The 17146-nt window shown below is 39.9% G+C and overlaps 1 protein-coding gene across 7 annotated transcripts in view; it reads right to left on the bottom strand.

The window, feature by feature from the left end:
• Nucleotides 1–17146, bottom strand: part of FER (FER tyrosine kinase) — a 202338-nt gene that overhangs the window by 117375 nt on the left and 67817 nt on the right. The window lies entirely within an intron of this gene.

Here is a 17146-nt window from a genome sequence, read left to right on the forward strand (position 1 = left end):
ACTTGAAAAAGAGATGACAGCGCTTTTCTTCCCCAAAATTAGAAATCAAAAAACGAGTAGCATGCAGATGACAACTCGGTCTGTCTGTCCGGCAAGTGGAATCCTATCAATGGATAAATAATAATGGCCCATATATTTTAATCCCAGTCGGGCCTTGACAACAATTAACAAAATTTCTAATAGATACAGGGGCACAAATTTCCGTATTAGCACAACAGGATGCTGAGAAGCTGGGTATACGACCTGGACAGCAAAGACTTAAAAGTTACTGGAGTAAACGGAGCAAGTGCTGTTTGCCAAACTGCTAAGGCTAATTTATGGCTTCCTGGAGAAAAGTGTATGTCCTCTATTCGCTTTGCAGTTAAAGATAATGATGAAAACATTTTGGGATTTGATGTTTTGAGTGGACGAACTTGGCGCTTGCTGGACAGCAGCATGTGGTCCTTCGGCTCAAATATCGATCCTAATCCAAACGAATACCGGAAAGTTGCTACAGTGCACTTGCTCCACGCAGCTCCAGCACTCCCTGATTCAAAGATTACTAATGTCCCACAATATCCAATTTCTGCTGCAGCACGAGCTGGAATTTCTGAAATAATACCTGATTTGGAAAAACGACAGATTATTTCCAGTCCCCATATAATTCACCGGTTTGGCCAGTTAGAAAACCAGATGGGAGATGGTGACTACTAATTGATTACCAGCGTTTAAATGCCAACACAGCCCCACTAACAGCTGCAGAGCCTAATATTGCAACTTTAACTGCCACACTACAAGCAGCTGCACACCCGTGGATAGCAACATTAGACATAAAAGATATGTTTTTTATGATCCCCTTACAAGAAAAAGATAAAGAAAAATTTGCTTTTACTTGGAAAGGTGTACAATACACCTTTAGCAGACTCCCACAGGGATATAAACATTCACCTACGATTGCTCATGCTGCGCTTGCCGAACTTTTACAAACAGTTGCACTCCCTCAAGATGTAAAACTGTATCAATACATAGATGATATTCTGATCAGAGGAACCTCTCCTGAAAAGGTGGGGGAGGCAGCAACAGCAGTCTGGCAAGCATTACGACACCATGCTGGCTATGTAGTCACCACATATGCTTCAGACAAACTTGTAAGATGTGTTACTATTTGATTAACAAACTTGAGAAGGATGCTGGAAACGAATTAGGAGTTCTGCATCAAAGATGCTGTAGAGAACATTATGGAATAGTATGCTTGCTAGCTTACACAATGCAGCTACTAAAACATATTGGCTCATTCAGTTTCATTTTAGTTTAAATGAATTACTTTCAGAGATATTACTAAAACGGTAGCACGATTTGTCACTTCCTTTATTTTATACTACACCAATTTCATTAAAAAGAAAACTAATCAGTGGGCCATAATATTTTATGCAACGACTGAATTACTACAGAATAAATTGTAGTTTACCATTAAGAAGCTAGATGTGTATGAAAATATATATATTGTCGTTAGAGAACATTTTTAATCTATTTCTTTGACCGTGTTTAAATGTACCTGTGGCACAAGAGCACATCATACAAGGAATTATGAAAAATGCATTGACTGATATTTCCTTTCTATGACTAGCCATATTTCTAATCACTCTCCAGAATGAATCAAAATGAATCTCCACCAGAGTTGGGACTGGCACTTAGAACAGGTCATGAATTTTCTATCCATTGGACAGATACATCTCTGCAAAACTGCGGAAAATCCAACTACTTGCCGTGGAATGACGCAAGACTGATGAACTTCCATACGGAATACAAGCAGCTGTTTTATGGATGGGACTTCTTGTCATTATCCCCTTTGGTAAATAATGCAAAGCACTACTGCTTTTATTTCCAAATAATATAGAAAGGATTTACTAAGACAAATAATTCTTTTATTGAGAAACTGATTGACAGCAACTACTTGTAACCTTCAGATTACAGTGCTCTGTCATATTTTACAAGCAACCCGTTTTGGATGCATCAGTGTTATAATTCTTCTGCCACAGAACAAGGAGTGCTGAAACCCCGTTCCCGTTCCCAGTTGTATACACCTCAGCCAGCCTTTTCATTCCAGTTATCTTTTTCCTTCTTCATAGCCAAAACAATTACCTCAGCTCTTCTAAAGAGATGTCACAGCACAAGACAACCACTCTGGCGCTCTTAATTTTACTTTGCATTTTTCTCTTTTCACAAGATGCAAAGAGGAACAAAAAAGGGTGAGAACCAAAAAAGCAGCACAGGATTCAGACCAGTTGAAAAACGCAAGGAAAAAGCAATCCTTATTTTGCTTGAGGATTTCCACAGGTGCATCTTTACATGTGATACACAGAAAGCCAAGCTTCTGTGTTGTGTATGTTCACTTTGGGGGATTTTGTGCAACATGAGGTCCTGTCCATTTTAATGGATTTTTCACTAGAATTTAGCTCCTGTGGTCATGCATTACAACTGTTAGGGTCCTGTGGGCAAAAATCTCCCTTTTGCCAGACATACAGTTCTGTCACTGGGTAAAATCACCACAGATCTTAAGAGTACATGAAAAAATAATACAATACACCCAGAAGTGTGACACAGTCAAAATGAGAGGCCATAAGAATCATATTTGCAATGCTATTTTGAATGAACGTGAACAAAACAAAGCAAGAGAGCAAAAGATTTTCCTTGAATTGAACTGCGTAACATAAAAGCCCAAAAGAGCTTTTTAGCTGCATAAATGCAGGAAAATGGCTGTATCTTAGATGTTTTTACAAAAGAAAAATAATCCATACTCTTTTTAGAAAAGCAAGGAAGTAAGCAGCTGGAGAGAGATCTAAGATAAAGATAAAACAGTATTAATGCTTCTGAGCTACAGGCAGATAGTAACACTATGTCTACTGATCAAAAGGTGGATGATTAGCCCTAAGAGGGACAACAGACAATGCAGCATGTATTGCATATTGCTAAAAAAACAAGCCAGACATGTACATACAGGTATTATAAACAGGTACTCAACGAATTTTTTACCTCAGTCTTCACCAGCAAGTGCTCAAGCCCAAGTCACAGTAAGCAAAGGCAGGGACTGGGAGAACGAAGAAGTGCCCACTGTAGCAGTAGATCAGCTTTGAGACCATCTAAGGAAACCGAAGGTGCACAAGTCCATGGGACCTGATGAGATGTATCCACGGGTCCTGAGGGAACTGGCAGATGAAATTGCTAAGCCACTATCTGTCATATTTGAGAAGTTGTGGAAGCCCGGTGAAGTTCCCACTGACTGGAAAAGGGGAAACATAACCCCATTTTCAAAAAGGGGAAAAAGGAAGACCCAGGGAACTACAGGCCAGTCAGTCTCACCTCTGTGCCCGGCAAGATCATGGAGCAGATCCTCCTAGAAACTGTGCCAAGGCACGTGGAAAATAAGGAGGTGACAGGTGACAGCCAATATGGCTTCACTAAGGGCAAATCGTGCCTGACAAATTTGGTGGCCTTCTATGACAGGGTTACAGCATTGGTGGATAAGGGAAGAGCAACTGACGGCATCTACCTGGACTTGTGCGAAGCATTTGACACTCTCCCACACGACATCCTTGTCTCTAAATTGGAGAGACATGGATTTGACGGATGGACCACTCAGTGCATAAGGAATTGCTGGAATGGTGACACTCAAAGAGTTGCAGTCCACAGCTCGATGTCCAGGTGGAGACCAGCGATGAGTGGTGTTCCTCAGGGGTCGGTATTGGGACTGGTGCTGTTTAACATCTTTGTTGGCGGCATGGACAGTGGGATTGAGTGCACCCTCAGCAAGTTTGCCTACAACACCAAGCTCTGCTGTCTGCCCCTTTACTCTGCTCTCATGTGAGACCCCACCTGGAGTACTGCATTCAGCTCTGGGGCCCCCAACTTAAGAAGGACATGGGCCTGTTGGAGTAAGTCCAGAGGAGGACCATGAAGATGATCAGGGGGCTGGAGCACCTCCCCTATGAGGCCAGGATGAGTGGGTTTGTTCAGACTGAACAAGAGAAGGCTCTGAGCACACTTTATAGCCGCCTTCCAGTACCTGAAGGGAGCCTACAAGAAAGCTGGAGAGGGACTTCTTACAAGAGCAGGTAGCGATAGGACAAGGGGTAATGGCTTTAAACTGAAAGAGGGTAGATTTAGGTTAGCTATAAGGAAGAAATTCTTCACTATGAGGGTGGTGAGGCACTGGAACAGGTTGCCTGGAGAAGGTGTGGATGCCCCATCCCTGGAAGTGTTCAAGGTCACACTGGATGGGGCTTTAAGCAACGTGGTCTAGGGGAAGGTATCCCTGCCCATGGCAGGGGGGTTGGAACCACATGATCTTTAAGGTCCCTTCCAACCCAAACCATTCTATGATTCAATAACTTACAGATAAAAAAGACATGCCAGACAGTATCTGCCAGAGCAATTAAGATGCTCTCCTTTTCGTAAACTGAATGCTAGCTTCATTTTATGGTTTGAAGATACGATTTCCCTGATGAAAAAGGTGCCATAACAACATTCATCTTAAGGCTTCAAATTTAGATAATGGGGAGAACAAGGAAGATTTTTGCTCTTAGAAGGCTATAGATACCTGGCATGAGAATGGAGTTTTGTTATTTATAAGCAAGAGTTCTTCAAAGAAGCTTTAGAGAAAATAATTTTCTGAAAATTATCCTCTGCATTAGTCACTTCAGCAGTGGAGATTAAAAGTTATTGAGGAGAGGTCCCAGAAACATGTAATAAACTTAGACTATGACAGTAACTCTGGCCTGCCTATTGATGGGTGAATACACTAACCGCAAAATCTTTTTGTGTATGTTTTATAGGTATTAGCACATACTAAACGAGATATAAATGCTGACACATATTAGAACCTGAGCATACAGTAGAACATGCCTGATGTCCCTGAAATCTATGATTTTATTTCAGAAATAAGACTAATCCCATACCTCTCATGGCTTTTTTTTTTTTCTCATCCATGACAGAACTGGGTATCTCAGAAAGATCACACATAGAAAACCAGATAAAGAATCATGCTGTCTTTACCAAACAAAACAGGGTATTTTAAACTATTACTATGGCGCTCACACAGGGAATAAGTTGCTGGCTGAATATGAGCTGCTTATTTGATCATCTATCTTCAGAGCACCTTCCCAGGAATTATAATATGCATTTTCTTAGTTTGCTATTGTAGATATCTAGAATTGGGAGCAGCACTGTGCAGAGCCATGAGGATGTAACATAGAGTTATTAAAAATTAAAACATTCAAAGCTAATTAAAAATATCTCAAGTACACAGTGAAACCAATTAAATAACACAGCTATTCAAAAATCATTTTTTGATAAGGTAACATTTTCTGTTTTAAGCACAAGTAACACCTTCCAAAGCAGCACAAATGATGCATAATTGACATACACATATTGTAAAACACTGCACTGGATGTAAATTAATGTTCCACCTTCTGAATTGCAGGGGGTAGCCTGCAAAACAAGACTTCCTGGTGTGAAATTTAAGAACAGCTATATTTTCTCAGACCAAAGATAAATCCCAGGCAATGCCCGTGGCCTAATGGCCTGTAAGAAAAGGAGAATGATAATTCTTCAGAGCATATCCTTGTCCTCTGAAGATCTGTGGTATAAGATTTGCCTTAGTAGTGTAAGTTGTGAAGCTTCTACATGTAACAGTCATGGAAGGATTTTCCTTCCATAAATTTTTTCAGCTGCTTTCTGAATCTATATAAACTATTACAGCAACCAGTTGCAGAACTTCATTACATGTTTTTGAAGAACACGTTGCCTGCCTACTGTGGCTACTTGATGGTCCCTGCTTCTTGCTTCTGAAGAAACAGTGAACAATCATTATTCCCTATTCACTTTCTCCACGTCACCCAACACATTGTATACATCTCTATCACATTTTCAAGTCTGAAAAGCCCAATCTACTTATTCACTAATTCTACAGAAGCTCCTCCACGTATCTGAGCTTTATTTTGTCTTTCTGAATTCTCCAACATCAAATTTGTAATTTAGGGAGCTGAAAACAAAAGCAGCTACATGGAGCCAGACTCTTCTAGGTTGTACACAGCAAAAGCACAAGCAGCAAAAGACAATTTGCATTGAAAAAAAATTCCAGTTAGATACTGAAAACAAAGTCACAATGAGGACAATGATCAAATACTTAAACAGGTTGCCCAGAGAGACTTCCATCACTGGAGCTGCAACAAGGCATTGCACAGCCTGATACAACATCAAAGATGACCCTGCTCTAAGCAAGAAGCTGGACCAGATGGCCTCCCTGAGATCTCATCCAATTTAAATTATTCTGCATTTCTACAGCATTTGGGAAGCAGGTGCACATCAATTTACACAGTGATGTAATGTTTTCTTCTCTATTCTCTGATCCTTTCCTGAAAATTTCTAGCATATTTTTTGGCTTTGATTACTAAGTAAATAGTGACCTGATATCTTCAGGAACATTTAGACCTTATTTTGAGTGGTATCTCAGAGGTCATTACTGGTATATGTGAAATCAAGCACTGTCACTACAATCTGGTCTGCAGGAATATAATTACACAATATGATGCTAATATTGAAAAAAAAAAAAAAAGACTGTTAGAAAGAATATATATAATTTATAACAAGTCAAGGAATTCACTCCACTTCCTATCAAAAAATATTTGCTTTAATTCCAAATAAAGTTTTCTGCTCTTGTGATTACTTATATATCAGAATTTTGAAGGTGCAAGGGAGGATAGAAAGTAATTTTTTTTTGTTCAGGGAAACAGCAATAAGAAAGAGCATTAAACAAGAGACTGGTGAACTTTTTGGAGACAAAAACCTGAAAGCCTTTGGCAGATTTTACTTAGGAAAGCCTCAGATTTCAGTAAACACTCTGTGTAATAATAAATTAATTTTTAAAGAAGGAGCATGAATACTATGATTGACCCCTTGCTTTCTTTTTGAATGACTATCTATCAGAACAGAATGTAGAGTTAAGGTGTCTGCACATATTTTCTATTTTAATTAGAGTTTCAGAGGACCAATTTTTCAAGCTACATATGAAATGTCAGGGAAATGTCACCTTCATCTTTGAAATGATTAGTAAATCTTCCAAACACACAAATATGTATTAGACGTCTTTAAGGAAGTAGAGTACCTCTTAAGGTGGGCTAGCAATAATGTTTCCAGAACCACGGTACATTTTAATTATTATATACTAAACAGTCTTTTTATTTAAAAAAAAAGATAGGATTTTGATTTCACCTAATTATCATCAAGAATGTCAACTGTGCTCTACAGAAGATGACTAAATGTACTGCACCTAAGCTGAGGCACTGAGATCCTGTCCAATAGCTATTTTTGTGGAAGGAAGAAGTAGCCAGGCTAAAGCTTTTGCAAGGCAGATAGAGAGGCCCCTGAAATTCAGTAAGAAATTCCTGCTTTGCTTAATGAATGTATCTGTACACCACTAAATTCTAATACACCTCCATCACTGATCGCATGATGCCAAACAAAGGAAAACTGATTTCAGTAAAGGAAATTCAACAAACCAATTCAGACTTCTGAAAGCTTAGAGCCAAATTTAGAATTAATACATATTTTTGAAAAATTAAGTTTAAATGCCATTACCTTATGTAGCTGGGGAAAATGTAACAGGGAAAATGAAGGCTTCTGTCCTACAAAAACCTCAGGCTGGTATGTAAATGTACAGATATCAATTATCTCACTGATTTCAAGAGCACGGTTATTAATCAATAATGCTATTATTAACTGAATGTACAAATATTTTATTAATTCTTACACTATCACTTTACCAGTTTCAAGTAATCAAAAATGATCACATTTCAGTCTGTACAGCACTTGCTACAGCTGAAAGGGAAGTAACGGGTCGTAACATGATCCTCCTCCTCCTTGGCTATCATTGTCACATTACAGTAACAGATCCCCGAATATACACACAAAGCCTCTCTTACTATAATTCTGTCTAAGCTCATGAAGTTGCAACGGAAGAACATAAGACAGACTATACTGAATGCTCCTAGTTGTACTGCAGTGCCTAATGTTCACAAAAGCAAGAAAACCTACATCTTCTCACATCCTCTGGCAGCCCACCATCCAAAAGAACAAGACAATGAACTAGCTGCTGGTCAAAGTCATCATCTGCCAGGACAACATCTTCCTCAACATTCAGGCTGTGCTGCCGCTCAAGAAAACCAAGAACCACAACAATCCAAAGGGCAGTGAATGAACTACTGCCACTGTTCCAGGCAAGAAGTGACCAAAACAACGTGAACCACAGTCAAGAATAGATGCGAGGTAAGAGTACACAAATGGAGTGGGAATGTATTACATTTCTTCAAATACTCTCCCTGTTTCCAAACATTTTCATCTTCCTAAGCCAGACATAATTTTTAGCCTAGAAACCAGCATTTATGGTTTGGCAGTTACATGTACTAACAACATCAGAATAAGCAATCAGTGAATCAGTGAGTTTTCATGAACATGACTTGAAATTTCAAGAATATAACCATGAATTTAGAGACAACGTCAAGCTCAAAATATGTTAGAAAAAAAATGTTAAGAGAACATAAAACATGCAAAGCAAACCAACTGTGAGGAAATTTTATACTTCCATCATCTAAACATTACAGTTTGTCAGATGGCTATGAAAACCAGATGCTTTATTAGCTAGAAATACATGTGCATCCACAAATGATTTAAAGTTAACAACTCTTAGGAACATTTTTGATGCAAAGAGGCTAGTTTTATTCTGTACTTTATTACTGTATACATCCGGCTGAAATAGTTTCATGCATGTATGATCCAAATTCTACAGAAGAACAGAGAAACACAGTAGGGCTAGAACTGCTGCTCCAGAGTTGTAATCAAGATCAACACTATAGCTGCCATTTGAAACGATGAAGTCTTCAATGTGAAATATGTTTTAGAACTGGTTATATACATGCATACACACACACACACGCACACAGATTGATCTTGCCATCCCCCTTTCAAGTTAAAAAACAAAAACCAAAACCTGAGCTAGAAAGAAAATTCTTGATAAGGTAATGGAAGAAACGGATTTCTTTTAAATACATCCATGTGTCATGCTGCATTGTTAGTATTTGGAAAACTTCATCTCTGTTTGACTAAATTGTGATAAAACAACAACTGATCAGTTTTCCTCCATTAAGATAGACATTAGTGTAGAAAATAAATTCTATGTCTTGAAGTTTTCATATACTCAGTTTTCCACAAAGAGTATAAAGGCAGACAGTGGTTTTGGCAGTTGTTAACAAATTACAATATTCCATAATAGCACTTCCTCAACTCAATGGTAAAGTTTTAGGTGGCCAGCAGATAGCTTAACTTTGAAAAAAGTTAACATCTAACTCTTCAAACTAATAAATACTGCTTAAGAACTAATAGAACTTCATTACAACCACTGACCAAATAAAAAGAGGTAGAGTCATCCCTGCTAACATATGTTCAAGAGAGCCACCAAAACAGGGCAATTTCAACAGAGGAAAAATTTGGTGAAAGACAGCTATATGGGCTAATAACACAAAGCCACAGGTAAAGAACCTCTAGGCTACATTTTGTATGATGCATGAACAATTTCACAATGCAGGTGACTGAAGGACCAAACTACGCATACAGTGCACCACACAATGAACTAGGCAGATTAAGCAGATATAAATACAACATCCTGGCATTTTTATGTGAGGATCTGGAGTGTTGAACATGAAAAGTGTTGTACAAAATGGTCAAAAAACCTCAATGCCTAATGGTCTCTGCAACAGTCAGTAGCTGAAGTCGGGAAATTATGAACACCACCCACAGCTACCACAAGCATGTTGGTGAATCCCTGGAGAGCACTGTACATGACAAAGAATGCCACCTGGAACTGGAAGTTATCTTTACTAACCACAAACTTAAAATAACAGTAATAGGCTTGCCAGAAATCTATGTATACTTACATACCCTGCAGACTGAGAAACACAAACTGTTCTCCTTTTCTCACTAATAGCAAAAGCCTGTGTTCTGGTTATTTTAAACATCCAAAATTCCAGACAGGAAGTCAAGCCACATTTCAGCAAGGCACAAAGCATTAACTGTTTTCGATCCTTTACTCCTGACCTGCACAGGCAAAGCTCCTCTGGTCCACTGACTACAACAGCATCAGCATCCTGACGAAACATGATCTCATACAGCACATCTGTCTGGCAGTTTGTAGGGAGAGGATTAGAAGGCAGCAAAGAGAAAAATTACAGCTATGAGCTACAAGCAGGTGAATTATTGCTGCCATGGAGGCTAGTCAAAAGATGTTCCAGAAAAATGCAGGGGATACAGAGCAAAGGTAAGGGGTCAATGAGAAGGACAGTTTGGAGGTTTTATTCCTAAAGATACTGAAAACAAAGTTTCACCTGTCCTCAACTCAAGCAAAGGTTCCCTCCAAAAGGAGATTTTCTAAGGCGGACTGCATCTCGTTATAGTTCAGCATTTTGCATCCAAAGGAGAAGACATCGGTAGACAACTGAAGCAACTAACTGGATGCTGTACCAGCTGCCTAAAGTGAAAACTGAAGCCACGGGAGCATATAGTCTGTGCATCAGCCAATAAAGCAGAGCACTGTGCCAACTGGGGGTTGTGCAGCTCGAAAGATACCCAAATACAGTATTTATAAACATAGCATGGCCTGAATACAGCATGCTGTTAGCAACTGCACTTAGTACACAGGCCAATTACTTTAATTAGAATGCATTACTCAGTAACTGAAGGAATGACATGGTCTTTCCAGATCTCATCAAATATATATTCAAAAAGCTGGAGTTTGGATTTTGTTGCTTTTTAGTCACAGATACACAGAGTAATGCATGCTAAAGAAACATGTCTGAGAAACCTAGTGGTAGAGTCCAGATTTTAGGCATTTAAGCCCCAGAAAGTCTGGTCCCTGGAAAAGGGTTATAGACATTGAAGCAGCTATACGCTGAAGTGCCAACAGCTGCTAGGGGAACAGTGGCCAGAATTCAACATGTAAGGAAGGAACAGAGAACAAGAACATCCTCTCTATATTGCATGACCTTGAAATCCACAAGTAACCATAAGTCCTTCCAGGGTTCACAAGACACCAAGAACTAAATACTCAATAGCTGCAGACTCCTAGTCTGCAGGCAGGGATTTGCAACCCAGCTTAGCAGAGGTCAATGTCAACTCACAGAAGATAGTACTCCATCAGGGGGGGAGCCCCCAAGTTTTTCCCTAACCTCAAACAAAGTTCCAGGAGGGCTGTGAAGAATCCGGTCTCCCCAGCCACCCACTACGTGAACTCCCCAGAGCTGCATTGTCTGTAAGTTTATTACCATACTGTTCTGATCAGTTTAAGGTAGCATTTGCTGGATTCTGCCCTCTCCACACCTCTGCCAAAAAACTGCCACCTACCCATGAAGATCCCTCTTATGACTTACTGACTGGCTCTAAGAAGTGACTCTGCCAGACGCTGTGTCAAGCGACATCAAATAGCATTAACACTTTATGTGATCTGACAGGATGTAAAGCCTTTTTCTTCCCCCAGTAAATAGTGTTATTAAATATAGACTGGCGATTGTATCCTGTTTTGAAAATTGCATTGTGAGAAGATGAATTTGTTTTATCACAGTAAAACAAAGCTTCACAGAGTTAACCTGGAACAGCTTCAGTCAGATGGGACACAAAAGGATCTCAGCCAGATCCACATTTACATTAGCTGTATTAAAGAATAAAACTGAGAAACTTTTTGTAGTACGACTTGATTCAAATTTGATCAGGTATTTCTGTTTGACAGCTAGGACAGTCAGAATGTGATGTTTACTTTTGGTTTACACAGATCCCTGCATCAGTTTATTAACAAATCAGCTTGCATATTAATAGATAAAATGATAGTGCAACTTGTAACACACAACTTTAGCAGAATATCTGAGGTAGGCTTAATGAGTAATCTTTGTAGGGTGCCAATTTAAAACTAAGCTTTTCTTTCTATAAATAATATATACTGGCATAACTACTGGAAATATACTATTTTTGTTCAGAACAGACATGCATAATACACAAATGCTCACTACTTTTTCAAATAAGGGAAATAGCAAACCAACATAGTGTTAGACATTTTTACACATTAAGTAAATAACACCACAAATACATGCCAATTTAAACAGAACAAAAATGTAAACCCAATAAATGGGCAGTGTTCAAATTCTACTCTGAGTAAAGCCTATTGTCCACTGAACTTGCATTACACCTCAGATCACAGCTGTATGAATCATAAACATGAACAAGACTATTCTGAAAATACAGACATCAAGGAGGAAAGACTCAGTGTGCAAGTCTCAGTAATGGTACCAGAGAGTAACAGATTTCAATCCTATCCAATGTGAAGTTCATAACTTGTATCTAGCACAATGAGCCAAAATAAATCAGGTAGCATTTCTCCTGCAGAATTACAAAAAGACTTTGAGTTGTTATTCTTCTGTGGTCAACAGAAGGAATCTTTCACGTGTTTCAATCATTACTCATTAAAAGGGGACTGTCCAACCAAGGTGTCTCTTCTCAAAGCTCATCAGTAGTACCTGTTAAGCATCCTCAAGCTGCTTGTCAAATCAAAGACCAGTCTTCTCTGTTACAGAGGAAACTTCTTTCGTTCCCCCCAAAAAAGAATCAATAATTCCTACAGATTATGAGTATAGTCATATATGACTCAACACCTTGATTTCTTAATAACTATGTTGAAGAAAGTAACTGAGATGATACTTCAGTCATCTTGGTTGAAAATCCTTATTTCCTCACTAATTTTCACCACCTGTTATAAAGCTACATTTCATTATCACGCTGTTCCTTGAGACACTTCAATGCCAAGATCAAATTGTAGATGCAATGACCCACATAAACAGTGCTAATTTACAATTTATGTATATATATAAATCCCACAGGCTGAACGGACCAACCACACAAAAGCAGCAAGCACCTGAAGTTGACCAAAACACTCTAATACACAGCCACAGCTTTGGATACTACCACACTGGCTCTCAGTAGAGCTCTTCTAACAACCACATTAGTGACCTTTAAGAGGATGTTTCCCCAACAAGAACAGCCTTAGAAGAAAAGAGTCACATTTTTCAAAAAGCTACTTCATTGTCCCATACAAAGATTACCCGAAGACAAATCATTCCTGTATTAATGGTACTTATGTACTTGTCACATATTACTGTAGCCTGGAACTTGCATCAACTATCATTAAACAAGCACAATTACACTGTAAGGAGATCCTATTAGGTAGGAAATGTTCAGAGTTCCCACCTGCAGGTTTGTCTTTTTGTGTCCCCCCGTACAGATAACATCATCTCCCCTTTATGCTGTAATAGTAGCTAACTTTTACAGCAAACTAGTTAACATATGAAAATTGAATTTATATCAGCTGTTCTGAACCTTCATTTTCCTTGAGGACTGAGGCTTCTCTTTCAGACTAATGAAAGACTTGTGTACGTAAAAGTTTCTTTCTTTTTTTTTTAACCCAGAAGTTACTTTTTAACTTTTTTTTTTTTTAGTAGAACTCTCACAACACATCTTTCCTCACTTAAAAATGATACAAAATTCACATTGTGTTTTAGTACAATGGTATATGGCCACCTCAGTGTAATGCCTGCTCCGTCACATCAGCTGTTCCTGTATTACGACATTCTCTGCTCACCCAGAATGAATTCAGTACAACAATTAACAAGTTCTGCTGCTCTAGAGAGCTGCTAGCATAGAAAATTAAAACTTCAGGTTACCATGATACAGAAATTGTCAAGACTGTCAAGCACCACATTTTAGGCCCCTGGCCCCAACATATTCAAGTTTCCATTTCTCTCTCTCCTACCTACAGGTGTTTTCATTTTTATCACAGTAAATGCTAAATGCAGGTTTCCAGAGTGAGATAATTTCAGTTATGTTAGCCATTGTGAAATTACACATTGTCACAAAGTTTTGGCAAAACTAGGTAAATTTAATTTAAAGGGGGAATGACAGAAGTTTGTATTACATATAAACCCAAACATTGAGTGACTTTATTTCATCTTAGTACTTGAAGCCAAGATCTGGAAATAAAACAAGTAATTCTGAGGCACATCGAAACCAAACATTTGCAGATATAACTCCTAATTCTTCAAATTCTCAGACTGTATCACTTTTATGCTGTATTTTTTTTTTATTATACTATTTATGCTTTGATTTAGCACCCAACACATCACTGTGGCAACATGTGTTGAAAAAGGCAAAGCCACAGTCTCACAGGAATACGCTCTCTCATGGAATTATACTAACACTGACAACCTGTAAAACAGCACAGGTATCTTGAAATTGTTAAGCTGGCTCCACTTTCTCATCCTCTCATTCAACTAATCTACAGAGCAACAAATTAAAGCAGCTATTTCATTAGGCAAGCAAGTAAGAGATCATCAGAATATTAATGTCAGGGTCCTGAGGGCACCGATAGGCTTCAGTGGCCCTGACCAGCCTCACCTGGAGATTCACACCACCCCTGCCCATGTGCCCACCAGCCCCATTTCAGCTCACCAAGTCCTCGCCTGAGCTGTATCACAGGTACCTGTCTCCAGCTTTGTCTCTGGCTATGCTTCCTTGATGGATCCTTCATACGTATGTTGTAGCCTTCTCCAGTCCTGTGTTTGGTCCTGCACCCTGGACGGACTTTGGACTCATGTCATAGCCTTGTCTTCAGCCCCATCTCTGACTCCTTCTCCTTTTGCTCCTGACTGGACTCCTAGTTGGACTCTGAACCTGATGCATTGCTCTGCTGTCTCTGGAGCTGCCCATGGACACTGTTAACATTTGGCTCTGCCACTGTGCTCAGACCCTGTGGGGTGGCACCCCATCAGTGAGGGCACTGCCCAGCCTGGGGTCACCCTCATCTCCTTGTGACAGACGCGCTCAACCCCTTGACCAAACTGGTGCTGGTTTGGTGCAGGCTCTGGAAGAGGTAAAGGCCTGAGCTGTAGCCAGGCCATGAACTCCTCTAGTTTCAATCTGTTTTCTGAAAACCCACAAAGGAGCAGAGTGACACAGTGAGCATCGATGCATATGAGCTTGGAACACCTATCATGCAGTTAACACACCAATAGCAGATGGCTTTTCCAAGACTTATTTATCAAGGAACAAAGAAAGCTGTGGGTACGAGGAATCTCCTGCATTCCTTTTCTATCGCATGTAATTTGACTCCAAGGCAACCACTTTATCCTATAAATATGACAGCCTAAGTGAGCCTTCTTGGAGCTCTCCCTGCTAGGCAGCATGGCTGCATGGTGGTGATCTCCCCTTGAGCTGGGACACCTCTCAAGGTTGCTCCTCGAGACAGAGAGACCTTGTACCAATGACAGATCTTTGGTAAGCTACTGATATCGTGCAGAACTTTGTAGTACGGTAACTTTGATTTTGTCTTGGTAACTTTCATTCAGATTGCATGCTGAATTCATTCAGATTGCATGAATTCATTCAGATTCAGATTCATTCTGAATTCATTCAGATTGCATGCTGAATTGATGCTAATGAAACATTACATGAATTTTGCATGAACAATTCTTTAGACATAAACTGCTGTCCCAGTCTCAGACTAGGATTGGATCCAGCTGCACCTAGAGTCCTCTCTGAGGAAGGAGTTTACAAACCAAGGGGGTCCTTTCTGAACCACATGACTCAACAGGAAGGTCTTCCTTACTTCATTAGATATAGCCCGTTGACCAAGTCTGAGACCAAGAGTGGACCTAGCCGCACCTAAGCTCCTGTTAGGAGTTTAGAAAGCAAAGGGGTCCTTTCTGAACCTCGTGACTCAACAGAAGGGTCTTCCTTATTCTTTGCATCTTCGGCCTCTCTGTGAATCACTCTAACTCGATGTAACTTTATTTTCCTTTGTATGATTATTCCATGCAGTAATTAATAGAGTGGAGTTTGCCATCGAACTTTGTTAAGTCACACTTTTTATTAAAACCGCTTTTGCTGATACTGTTGTTGCTGATTCCTTAAGTGCTCTAAATCACCCATTTGCAAAAAATTGGCATAGTCAGCAGGATCCTAAATTAGGATTCGTGACAGTCCTGGATCACCCCTCCTCTTTGAGCAGCTGCCCCCTGCTGCACCCTAACAACCATTTAGGACTCACTTCCTGTCATCTCTGGGTACTGCCTATGCAAGACTTTAAAGTGCAATCGAATCTCAAAGAAAGAAATTGAGGAGACTTTTTCCCCGTAATTTGATTCACATGGTATTGGGTCTGTGTGGCAAGGTTTTGGTAGCGGGGGTCTACAGAAGTGGCTTCTGTGAGAAGCTGCTAGAAGCTTCCCCTGTGTCTGTCAAGGCCAAGCCTATCAGTGATGGTAGTTCCTCTGTGATAACGTATTTAAGAAAGGGAAAAAATACCTGCGCAACACCAGCCGCAGCCAGAAGAGAGGAGTGAGAACATGTGAGAGAAACAACCCTGCAGACACCCAGGTCAGTGAAGAAGGAGCGGGAGGAGGTGCTCCAGGCGCTGGAGCAGAGATTCCCCTGCAGCCCATGGTGAAGACCACGGTAGAGGCAGGCTGTCCCCCTGCAGCCCATGGAGGTTAACAGTGGAGCAGATATCCACCTGCCGCCCAGGGAGGATCCCACGGCAGAGCAGGTGGATGCCCAAAGGAGGCTGTGACCCCATCGCAAGCCCATGCTGGGGCTCTCTGCTTTCTCTCCAGCGGAGAGAATCATAGTACATTCTGGAAGAGGACATTTCATTTTTTTTTTTTTTTTTTTTTTTTTTAGCAAATGTCTTTAATTAAAGGCATTAAGTGAGACTAAGGAAAACTTTGAAGCAGGCAAGTCATTCTTAGCTACTCTATAAGGAACTTCGTTTTTTTGGTTTTTTTGGTTTTTTTTTTCGAGTTGTACAGATCTATAACCTAGTTTCCAGTCAGGGAACTCTTGCTTTCTGCAATTAAGAAGCTTGGGGGGGGGGGGGGGGGGGGGGGGAGAATTAATTAATTAATTCTGCAGTAATTTCCAGAAAACAAACCTGCTTTTGGCCCACACAATCTTACACATCAGGAATGTTATTTGATTAAAAACAGAAGTAATTAATCAGAGTTCCAATAGTGCCTCAAAAGTA

Source organism: Nipponia nippon, unplaced genomic scaffold (genome assembly GCF_047370975.1).
Source record: "Nipponia nippon isolate SJK-2023a ecotype South Korea unplaced genomic scaffold, ASM4737097v1 scaffold_8, whole genome shotgun sequence".
NCBI classification, from domain to species: Eukaryota; Metazoa; Chordata; class Aves; order Pelecaniformes; family Threskiornithidae; genus Nipponia; species Nipponia nippon.